A 12,147-nucleotide genomic window follows, 5' to 3' on the forward strand; every position below is an offset into this window, starting at 1 on the left:
TAAGAAGCGGGAACATTGTAGTACTTAGAAGTATGATAGGGGTCCCTCAGGTTCTGTGGTTACCAGGAGAACTGGAGGTTCTGGTGGAGCTACTGAACTTTGCAGGCACTCTGAGTTGAGATTAGTGGAGAAACTCTGAGGGGTGCAGGAATGCCTGAGAACATGGGAAGTTAGTCCAGCTGAATGTTTTGGCCTCTGCCAATTGCTGCAGCTCCACAGTTTCCGTGTGTATTGGGTAGAACATTATAACTCATGCAAGTCATGGATTCCACGATTCTTCATATTTCTCTTTAGCTTAACTCTTTTCCCATCCCCTTTCTGCCCCTCCATACACACTTAGATTAAAGAAGTTATGTTGCTGTGGGAAAGGCACCACCACATATGTCTTCTGTAAGTGTGATGGTTGTCACCTACTCTTTGCAGTCAGGGATTTTATCTATGCATGCAGATTCTGCTGCCTACTTAAGAATATTAGAAAATGCTGCTGCTTGTTAGAAAATTCTGCTGCTTCCTACATCCTATATACAGGATGCTGAAGATTATACCATCATATGAATGGGGGTTAAGAATTTGCCTCTGCAGAGGTACGGTAATGGCTGTTCTTTGCTGCCTCTGTAAGGACCCCATTGAGAGAAGGTCTTGGCTGGGAGTAGGTTGAGGCCAGGGACAATGAGTCAATCCAGGGTTATTACCATGTTTGTATACAGATGTTCAAGTAAGTTAACAATGAGAACTTTTGACCTGTGAATAGGCCCTCTCCACTTCACTGACTGATAGCAAAGTGCAGAGGAAAGATTGATTGGTTGCTACTTCTGATGTCACAATGATGCTACTTATGAATCACCTGAGTTACTGAGCAAATTGCACAGGAAAGTTTGATTGGTTGGTTCTTCTGATGTCACAATGATGCTACTTGTAAATCACCTGAGTTACTGGTATAGCTCTGTCACCATCACCTCTGTTGAGACTGTTGAGAGCTTTTTAGTAACTAGGGAATATATGAAGAGTTTGGGGTCTTCTGTCATTGAAATAATCAAAGCCAATAATAAGGTGAGAGAACAAGCAGTGAATTTTATTAATATTGTGATTTTTTTTTTAAAAAATGTCTCTGGCAAAGTAAGAAACTATTTTATGCAAAACATTAATGTAATCTAAAGTGTAACTCTGCTGAACTTGGAAAGTAGATTCATTTATTATACTGTGAAACCGGGATTTTTAGTTCCACTTTAAATGCAAACGTCAACCTGTTGGGTGAAAACCAAATCCACTTCAATTTAGGCTTAAACAATTTATTTTAGCCTTTATTATATATGTTTTTAGACAATGCTACTATCACGTATGAATTACATAAACATGCAAATAAAGATAAGGCAAGACAAGGAAGTGCTCAAGTTATCTTTCTTGGGGACAGGGTGACTCTTCTCAAATCTCTGCTATGCTTGGCTATTTTTCCTCTGTCTCTTCTCCACTATTATGTCAATCATCTATTTTTTAATCCTCTGTTCTGTAACTTTGCGCAGACTCAGTAGAGGAAGCTACCTCATCTGTGTCTTTATCCATATATATTCTACTCTAACCCCCTAATTAAAAGCAGGGGCGGCTCTAGTAATCCGGCCGCCCCAAGCAGGGCGGCATGCCGCAGGGGGCGCGCTGCTGGGCGCTGGTCCCGTGGCTCAAGGGGACGTGCCTGCGGAGGGTGCGCTGGTCCCGCGGCTCCAGTGGAGCTTCCGCAGGCACGCCTGCGGGAAGTCCACCCGAGCCACGGGACCAGGGAACCATCCGCAGTCATGCCTGCGGGAGGTCTACCCGAGCCTTGGGACCAGCAGACCCTCCGCAGTCATGCCTGCGGGAGGTCCACCGGAGCCGCAGGACCAGCAGACCCTCCGCAGTCATGCCTGCGGGAGGTCTGCTGGTCCGGCGGCTCCAGTGGACCTCCCGCAGGCATGGCTGCGGAAGGTCCGCTGGACCCGCCTGCCGCCCTCCTGGGAAAATGCGCCCCAGCGGCGTGCGTGGCGTGCTGGGGTTTTGAGCCGGCCCTGATTAAAAGATTCGCCTGCATAAATCACAATAACTAACCCAGATTAATACATTATTTGCTTATCCTGCTAAAACTTACTTATATCTGTGTAGTTCCCATCACAGCTATTCCTTGCTGTCACGCTCCCTGGCTGCATGCAGTTGTACTTATATTACAACTGCAATTTTTATTCTTCGTACTCATCTGTTTCTGTGGCCTTGAGTTTTTACTTGTTAGCTGGCTGAATGGGCAGGTGGGGATGAGGATTGTACCTGACTTGTACAATTTTGCTGCTTGTTAGAAAATTCTGCTGCTTTCTACGGTACATCCTATATACAGGATGCTGAAGGTTATACCATCATGTGAATGGGGTTAAGAATTTGCCTCTGCAGAGGTACGGTAATGGCGGTTGTTTGCTACCTCTGTGAGGACCCCATTGAGAGAAGGTCTTGGCTGGGAGTAGGTTGAGGCCAGGGACATTGAGTCAATCCAGGGTTATTACCATGTTTGTATACAAATGTTCAAGTAATTTAACAATGAGAACTTTTGACCTGTGAATAGGCCCTCTCCACTTCACTGACTGATAACAAAGTGCAGAGGAAAGATTGATTGGTTGCCACTTCTGATGTCACAATGATGCTACTTATGAATCACCTGAGTTACTGAGCAAATTACACAGGAAAGATTGATTGGTTGGTACTTCTGATGTCACAATGATGCTATTTGTAAATCACCTGAGTAACTGGCATAGCTCTGTCACCATAACCTCTAGATGTGACTGTTGAGAGCTTTTTAGTAACTATGGAATATATGAAGAGTTTGGGGTCTTCTGTCATTGAAATAATCAAAGCCAAGAATAAGGTGAGAGAACAAGCAGTGAATTTTATTAATATTGTGATTAAAAAAACTTGTTAGCTGATTGAATGGATGGGTGGGGCTGAGGGATTGTACCTGACTTACTGAAAGCTAACAGCTCTCTTCTCTACCCTGCTATCTGCTTGGTCAAGAACTGTATAGATGAGACACAAAAACCAATTTTCTGATTTACAGACTGTTTCAGCAAAATCTGACAATCTCAAGCAGCAGAACTACATACAAAAAACAAACACTCCTATTTTCTTCCAGAATTGTATATAATAATTTCTCTAACATTACTTAGTACACATTTCACTAACACAATTCATTACACAGTTCTCCAACAAAGCTTAACTATGTATGTGCTTGCTAATGGTGGCTCCATAATTTACAGTTGAGCTTTAGAGTTACAAACACCAGAGATACAAACTGATCAGTCAACCACACAAATCTCGTTTGGAACCGGAAGAACATAATTAGGCAGCAGCAGAGACACATCCCTTCTACCCCACCCCACCCCCGGCTAAAAAAGGCAAATACAGCACTGTACTGTGTTAAATTACTAAAAAATGAAGGGAAAGCAGCATTTTTTCTTCTGCATAGTTAAGTTGGAAAGCTATGTTAAGACAATGTTCAGTTGTAAACTTTTGAAAGAACAACCATCATGTTTTGTTCAGAGTTACGAACAACGTCCATTCCCGAGTTGGTAACTCTGAGGTTCTACTGTATATTTAAGTCCACCATTTCCCTATGCCCTTAAAAGATTTAAATAGCTTTATATGAGCTAAAACATCTCAGACTTTTGCTTATGCAGCACCAGCACAGGCAGAAGTTAATAAAGCCTATTAGTAGAACTGTATTGCAGTCTGTGAGGCTGGTACATAAACAAGAAAAGAGAACAGTGCTGTCCACTTAGAGTCACAGACCTGCATGATCCAGGACAGATTTTTTCTCTATCCTTTGGACCCTCTAAATTCGGGTGGTACCTCTGGATCCCTTTCATGACAGGAAAGAATTCACACACCTTACTGAAGAGTTTTAAAGTGCTCAGAATGCAAGATCTTGGGTCCTTCCAAGACCTCTCTGTTTTGCTGCAGAAGAATCAAGGGGGAAAAGGCCCTCTTGTATTCAGTGCAAGGAAGCCAAGAAATTTCTGTGGCTATAGTACTGATATAATTGAAACGTTGAAATAATTTGCATTAGTGGAGCAAACGTGTGTTAATCATAGGTTGAGGCCAGGGACATTGAGTCAATCCAGGGTTATTACCATGTTTGTATACAGATGTTCAAGTAAGTTAACGATGAGAACTTTTGACCTGTGAATAGGCCCTCTCCACTTCATTGACTGATAGCAAAGTGCAGAGGAAAGATTGATTGGTTGCTGCTTCTGATGTCACAGTGATGCTACTTGTAAATTACCTGAGTTACCGGCATAGCTCTGTCACCATAACCTCTAGATGTGACTGTTGAGAGCTTTTCTTATTATAGTCTAGCTTCTTTACATGAGTTTGAAATCCGATTGAATTGCAGATTATATTAGTAAATATGTTCAAAATAGTTCAGTAATTTTTTTCTGATCAATCAATGTGCCGATTCTCTGTAAATTTAAAGTTGCATTGAATTTATCTCCTGTGCCTAAACACTTATTAAAACTTTAGCACACACTTGTCTTCTAGCCAAGTGTAATCTGTTCTCAGTTTGGTATGGGATACCTGTGTGAGTGTTCATTAAGTCATGGAACACTGTAAGAAGTTTTGGGGCAGAGACCATGACTTCCTCGTATGTATGTCGTTTTTGTTGTTGTTTTTTTAAACACTGCCTACTAAAGTGGGATTTCAATCCTGATTGCGGGCGGGATTGCTATGGTAGTACAAATAATAAATATTACCCTTGCATCACTGTGATTTATGATTAAACTTTGTATAGCGTGAAATGTTGGAGCAAAAAATGGACGACCTACTGAGTCATCAGAGACAATTTGTCGAAAATAATCGTCGGTCCTTAGAACAGAAAATAAAAGAAAAGGAAAAGGTAAGACGAGACCCATTTTTTCACAAGTTTAAAGTTGCCTCCAGACTGCTATTACCAGAGTGAACAAGTTGTTCATTGAGTAATTGTCCATGTAGAAGAAACAACGCTGACGATTCCATATTTGATGTGTGCGCGCCCACATGCACGCTGTCAGAATTTTTTCCCCGTAATGGTACCCCAGGGCCGGCTTTGGCAACCTCTGGAGCCCTGTGCTTATGCGCCGGTACATGGGGCCCTGCTGGTCCCACGCCCTCTCAGTTCCTTGAATGGATCTGTATTTGTTAGTGAAACAATTTACTGGCCTACCACGAATTAAGTTGACTAAAGCCATGTTCCCTAGCTGGTGATAATAGTAGTCTGGTGGTTATAACTTGGTAAGAGGAAGTGAATCCGTATTTCTTCAAGGTAGGCTGGGCAGGCAGGCTACCAATTTGTTCACCTCTAATTTATAGTTCGATGACAAAAATAAAATCAGAAAAAAGTTTGAACATTTTGCTAATAATTTGCTCCCTTCTTCCTGAGTTTGACCCTCCCCGCCTGCATTCTTCTGCTCCTGGCAGGCCAAGCCCGGGTAGGAGTGGGCCTTTGGAAAGGGTCTGAGGGCAGAGAGGCTGGGTATAATAAGGGGGTGGGGAGACATAAAGATTTGGGGAAATGGATCACTGGGATCCAAGAGGGTGGGGACTTCATAGGATGGGTCTCTGGCTGGCAATGAGAGTGGGAACAGGCTGTGGGGGAGCTTGAGGACATGGGATGGAGCAGGTGTCTTGCTGGAGGATAGGAGGGTGCTTAGGAGAAAGCTGAGGGGAAGCACTAGCACTTCACTACCTTCTCCAGCTGACAAACCTGCTATGATTTGTTAGAGGGGAGTCCTGCAGCTGCTGCCAAGAGAAGTTTGGCAGAGAGGTTTGTTGCCAGGAGACGCCACTAGTGCTTTCCCTCCCTATCTTCCTCTGCTTTCTGCTCCCCCACTCAGCCCTCTCTTTTCCTTACCAACCCCAACACCCCCGACTAAAAGTCCCGTGCCCCTCATAGCCCTATTCCCTCATATAAATCCCCTCTCAAATTCATGTAGAGCCCCAACCATAAGGACCGTGGGGCCTGGAAGAAGCCTCAAAAACGAATTATACCCAGATGGATATCTACTTTGCATCTCCTAATGGTTGCAGGAGATGGGCTAGATTCCTAAGGATCTTAGGAGTTGTGTATTAGTGAAGTTCTGCTCCCCCAGACCTGAGGCGGGAGGAGTCAATGCCCCTCTACCAAACTTCTGTTGCTGCCCAGTCATGTGTTAAGTCAAATTGAAAATAACTAAGGCATTTTCCTCATGAAAAACATTTTGACAGCAATAAGCTAAACATGTAATCACAGCAAAGAAGGGAATTCCCCGCACCCCAAAGGATCATGATTATTGGGGATTAGTCTGGTTGCTTAGTTGTAATGCTCGATGTTGTTATGGAGATCTACTTTTGAATCGACATATAAGCTTCATTCCATTATTTGCTAGTATTTTTTTGATCCACCTGTCTTGGTGTAGCAGATGAAGTAGGCTACTCTGATTGGCCAAAGTGAGTCATGGCCATTAGTGGCCATAACAGAATTTATGCTTTACTTAAAAATGGGTTTTAAACTCTTTTGCTTCTGTCAGCAGCGCTTTAGTGTAATTAGTAACTTTTTTAAGAGGCAATTTACAGCCCCTCCCCTGCGTTTTCCAGTGTTAATAGTTATAGTAACTTGACAAGAAACATGTAACTAGAGTGTGTTTCTCTCTCCTACCCCTCCCCCCCCAGTCTTCTACATTTCTAAGAAGTGTTTCATCAGCTACATGACTTACTGACAGGGGATCTGCCGTGCGACCAGATAAACCAGGACTTGCAGCAAGCCAACGATGCTCTACGAGCAGAACTCAACAAAGTAGGATTTTTAATATCTGAACTATTCAAATGGAAGTGGTGATGCTGAGTTTTTATTTTATGTAAAATTTAACTGTCCTCTTTATTGTGTTTGAAGATCTATACATGACTAATATTTAAGTGCAACTAAATATATCACAGGTCAGAGCAAGCTGCAGTATGTTCCTGTCACAGGGTGAGCTGGTCCATTAAAAGACTGGGGCACAGCTGCACCTTTTGTCAGGTTTAGCCCATCTCCCTGTATGATGGGAATAAATACAAGGGTTATGTGACAGAAGCATGCATCTAAACCGGGTCTGCTGGCAGGTAAAAGGGCAGCCTGTGGTCATACAAGAGAGAGCGACCCCCCCCCCCACTTCCCCATAAGTTCTGAGAGAGACTCTCTCTCGTTAGTGCCCAGGCAGAGAGCCTGTGAAGAGGACAGGTGACAATTTTCCAGAACTCCAAGGCAGAAGCCTTTTGGGGGAAGAGAATTACAAGGAACTGGAAACTGTGCAGGGATAAGCCTCCATTGATGGACTTGCAGGATGCAGAAGTCCCAGCTAGGAGAGTGGTGGGACTACAAGGATGGGCCTGCTCTGATCAAGACCTGGAAAAACTTGAGGCATTATATGCCGAAAAGAATAATTGAGGCTGGTTAAGGGTATGTTTGAGTCTTGTGTTATGATAATAAACCAACCTGGAAGAGAGCACTACTGTAAAATCACCACATGTGATATCTGGTTTGATGCAAGATTAAAGGTAAACTGAGGTAGCAGATGGGCCCAAAGGCAATCTGGGGGTAATGCCCTACAACCGTTCCCTTTAGCCTTGTTCTGATATGAGCACTGCTTCTTTTCTATCCACACTCTCTAATAGAAAACTGCTTTTTTATTTATGATAGACATGGTCTACACTGACTTCATACAGAGGTTCTAAATTTGTCCACGATAGCTGTCCGGCATAGCTATGTGTCATCCTAGCTGTGTGAGCACATTAATCAAACCTTTTCTACAGAGGTGGTTAGTATTTTCTCTACACATACTCTTCTTTCCAGGTTTACTCTTGAAACACTCGATTCATACTCAAACTTGGACATCTATAGGTTTTTATCCAGAAAAGCCTACTCCTTTCTAGAATGGAACTAGGTTATTTCATTCTCATTTTTTACTTCCTTTTTAATTTGGAGTACTATGGAGCTATTATGACTGATATAAAACAGGTTAAAAAGGTTGAAAACCAGTTAGAATTTGGTGGTGGTACAGTTATGATCTTGTTAACTTCCTGGTTTAGATAGCGACATAACAGGGGTTGGCAACCTTTCAGAAGTGGTGTGCCGAGTCTTCATTTATTCACTCTAATTTAAGGTTTCGCGTGCCAGTAATACAATTTAACGTTTTTAGAAGGTCTCTTTCTATAAGTCTATAATATATAACTAAACTATTGGTGTATGTAAAGTAAAAAAGGTTTTTAAAATGTTTAAGAAGCTTCATTTAAAATTAAATTAAAGCAGAGGCCTCTGGACCAGTGGCCAGGACCCAGGCAGTGTGAGTGCCACTGAAAATCAGCTCGTGTGCCGTCTGTGGCACGCATGCCATAAGTTGCCTATCCTTGCGATATAAAGTCAGGTGATAAATTTAAGATAGAGGATAGCACGACACTAATTTCCCTTGCCCCTGAAGAATGTGGTTATGGAGACAGAGGTGCAAGCTGAATGTCTTTGTTGGTCCATAAATATGGGGAATTAAGATGTACAAATACTGGTTTTTCACAACATGTAACCTATTCCTTGAGTATATAGTAAGTGGAAAAGGTAGAGTAATTTGTCAATCTCTTGGTATTTGGATTGTACGAATTGAGTCTAGTTTGGTATTGATCCTTTCTGTTTGTTGGCTGTTCAATGGCATATTTGGTGATAGCTGATCATCAGTCCAACACCTAAATGTTACCTCTCAAATGAGCAGCTGAGGACTGAGTGGGAATGGGGAAGGATCTTCTAAACCCAATAGGTGCTCGCTTTGACAAAATATGTTATGTTAAAAAAAATGGAGAGCAAGTGTTAAATCTGCTGCCCTTATGATTGAGCTTAAAAGAAAGCACTGGTTAGGATTCCCAATGATTACCAGACTGTACTATGACTATGGCTTAAATTATGAATATATTTATACATTACAACTATATACTTGAAAATGTGCCTGAAAATATTTTTCATAACCTTGCCCAGTCTTGAGTTAAAGATTTGTGTTACCTTAACTTGTTCTGGTTTTGGTATGATACAGAATCTAGAACCCAGGACTGGACAGTGAAAGGAGGATGGATTTTTCAGATATTTGGGCTTTTTTTAATTGCACTTTTAAAGCCATCATGCTGAGTTTCAAGGTTTAGGGCCAAATTCTGCTCTTAGTTATACAACACAGAAGTCAACAGTTACTCCAAACTTCTCTTTCTGTAGGAGGAAGCAGAACGTAGCTTATTCTTTTGGCTTTGTTTTCTAAGGTATCTCTGGAGCTCATCATTTACGGGGACATCAGGAATTTTTAATTTTTTAAAATAGATTCAATATAACTACAAATAAAATGTGATGTGTTTTCCTCATAGGCAATAGCAGTGAAACACTGTTTGGAAAAGGACTCCAGTGAGCTTAACACAGAAGCTGTGCAGAGCAGAACAGGCTTTACTAGCAAACCAGTCAAAGGAACTGGAATAATTGATAATTTAAACTGGAAATCAGTAAGAACTGGTGCCATTTATGCCTTACCGACTCCCAGGGGAACTCTGCAAGCTCTATGTTGGAGAATAGTGTATTTCCACCAGAAGTTGTGTTTCGATACTGTCTTATTCTGGCTGTCCTTTTTTGGAGCATCTTAAAAGACTGTGACAAAGTTCCTCCTCTGCCTTGGTGGGTCCTGCACTTATTGGCGGATTTGCTCACCTCAGATATTCAGGGCAGCCCTCAGTTTGGCCAGTTTTATGGCTCAAACCTGCCATTCACTCAGCTAACCACATCACTTGCCAGCATGGGGAAAAGGAAGGAGAACAATCCCCACAGTCTCTGCTGACCCACCTAGTGGGCCAGGGAGACAGGCCAGGGATCTTCGCCTCTGGTGGGACCCACAGTCCAAGTCAACTCCTCTTATATCCAGTAGGAGGGAGGGGAATGAGGGGAACCCAGGCCTTCCCTCTACTCTGGGTTTCAGCCCAGGGCCCTGTGGATCGCAGCTGTCTACAGTGTTACGTGTAACACCTGTGTGACAGCTACAACTCCCTGGGCTACTTCCCATAGCCTCCTCCCAACATCTTCTTTATCCTCACTACAGGATAGGCATGTGAACAATTCCACGTGCCACTGCAAAGAGAAATTCTGGTAATGACTATATGAAGTTTTATTTGTAACACGCATAGGTTGGGTGTTTACTGCCAAGCAGAAGGGGAAAAGTTTTTAAACCTGTCCATCTAGGTGAATTTTTTCTTATCAATTCCCTCTGCATTTTCTAGTCTGCAATCTTTTTCTACTTCCATTTATGGTGAATGAGGGACTGTAGTTCTATGCTCTCGCTTCAGAAATAAACACATCAAAAAGCACTCATGTAGCACAGTGTAGAGCCGGTATTGTGGCAAGCAGGCATTGAGTTACAGTACTCACTCCATGCCCAGCTGATGGAGCACTGTGCTTGATATTTACATTATCCTGAAGTGCGTTTTATAAGGCTGCCAGATATCCACCATCCATTTATTTTGGCACCCCAATGCACATAAGGTGGACAAACATGCCTGGGCCACATGCTTTTCGGCCGGGTTCTGTCATTTGGTTATTTTGAATATTATATTTAGATTATGATTTCTCTATCAAGGAAATCTACACACACGTAGCTTTCCAATAAACATGACTTTAATGTTTCTCTGTTGGAATTAGAAGCTGCTAGAATTCAATTGTATATTACTAAGTGAACTCTACTGTACAATTTCATATTATAACTTTTGTTTGGATTTTTAGTTGCACTGAACTTTTAATGGCAGGTGAGATGCCATTAGTGAGAGTATAATGCTTAGACAGAAGAATGAATTTTCCTATTAGCAACTAATTTTTTTTTTATTTTATAGCTAGACAATCTGAAGGCTTTAGTTCAACTGAAGAAGCAAAATGGATTCGCTGACAGTAAACTGAAGACATGGATGCAATCCTGTAAGCAGCTGGGGAAGGAAAAAGAAACGTTGCCGAAACAAATTGCTGACCGTAATGCTCTATTAAAGGAGCACAAGCCAAGTATGGGGTAGTTGAAGAAGGAAATGCTATACTAGAATGATTGTAAGGCTGCAAATCATTCCTGGAAGTCACGGTTTCTGTGACCTCTGTGAATTTTGCAGTGCTGGTGCAGCTGATCCCAGGATCTCAGCAGCTGGGGAAGCCCAGGAGCCAGCCGCGCTGGCCGTTGCTCAGTCAGCCCCAGGCACGGTCCCTGGAGCAGCAGTCTGGGACTCGTGGTGGTGGGGCCCTGAGCCACCTCTTCCCCCCCAGCACCAGCATTGCCCTGCTCTCTCTCTCCACTCCCCAACAGTCTTCAGGAGCATCCCCTCTCCCAGGCGGTAGGATTTAGTCCCAGGTATTTTTAGTAAAAGTCATGGAGGGTCACGGGCCCTGACTTTTGTTTATTGCCCGTGACCTGTCCATGACTTTTACTAAAAATACCCGACTAAAACATAGCCTTAATCATGATCCTGTTTCTAACCTTAATGCATTTATTTAGAACACATGTTTTCAAAACCTCCATTATTACATTTGATTCAGATGAGGGGCCAGATCCTCATAAATCAGTATAGTTTCTGAAGCTCTGCTATAGTTGACTGTGGTTGCACAAGCACACGTCTTATGTACTTAATTAACAAATGAATGATTGAGATCATTGCATTCTAAACACATCTTTCCAGAGTCTCCTTAAAGTTATTTGTACAGGTAACGACTCTTTCCCTTGGTCAGGTGCTGATGAGGTTGCCATCTACCTACATTCACTGACCCAGGACAACGAGCCAGAGTATGAGCCAGACGGACTCCCAGAGGTGGTCAGAAAAGGTAATTGTTACTTCTTTAGAGGAGAATGGTCCACATTGTGGGGAGTGTGTGCGCACGCTATCTAAATAATCGTGTTGTCATAGGTGTGACTTGGAAGCATTGTAAAAACTTGGACATCATTGGCCAAATCCAGCCCTCATATAGGTTGCAAGAGAGGGATTCTAGGCCCAGCCATTCCCATTATAAAACACCTTTTTCTTCTGGTTGATAGGAAGGGGGGAAATTTTTGCTTAAACATTTTTAACTAAATGTTTTTTCATTGAAATGTGCTGCATTGTCAAAAC

The 12,147-nt window shown here is 42.5% G+C and overlaps 1 long non-coding RNA gene across 3 annotated transcripts; it reads left to right on the plus strand.

The window, feature by feature from the left end:
• The first annotated feature begins 2,817 nt into the window (after positions 1 to 2,817).
• Positions 2,818 to 11,795, plus strand: LOC120392998. Of its 3 annotated transcripts, none has more exons than XR_005591853.1 (4): positions 2,818 to 2,878; positions 4,799 to 4,903; positions 6,694 to 6,817; positions 11,771 to 11,795. It is a non-coding gene; the product is annotated as an uncharacterized LOC120392998 (long non-coding RNA). The 3 variants fall into 3 exon arrangements; XR_005591852.1 differs by lacking the exon at positions 11,771 to 11,795 and adding an exon at positions 10,897 to 10,958; XR_005591851.1 differs by lacking the exon at positions 11,771 to 11,795 and having other exon boundaries at positions 6,694 to 6,852.
• Positions 11,796 to 12,147: the final 352 nt, after the last annotated feature.

This window comes from Mauremys reevesii, unplaced genomic scaffold (genome assembly GCF_016161935.1).
Source record: "Mauremys reevesii isolate NIE-2019 unplaced genomic scaffold, ASM1616193v1 Contig133, whole genome shotgun sequence".
NCBI classification, from domain to species: Eukaryota; Metazoa; Chordata; order Testudines; family Geoemydidae; genus Mauremys; species Mauremys reevesii.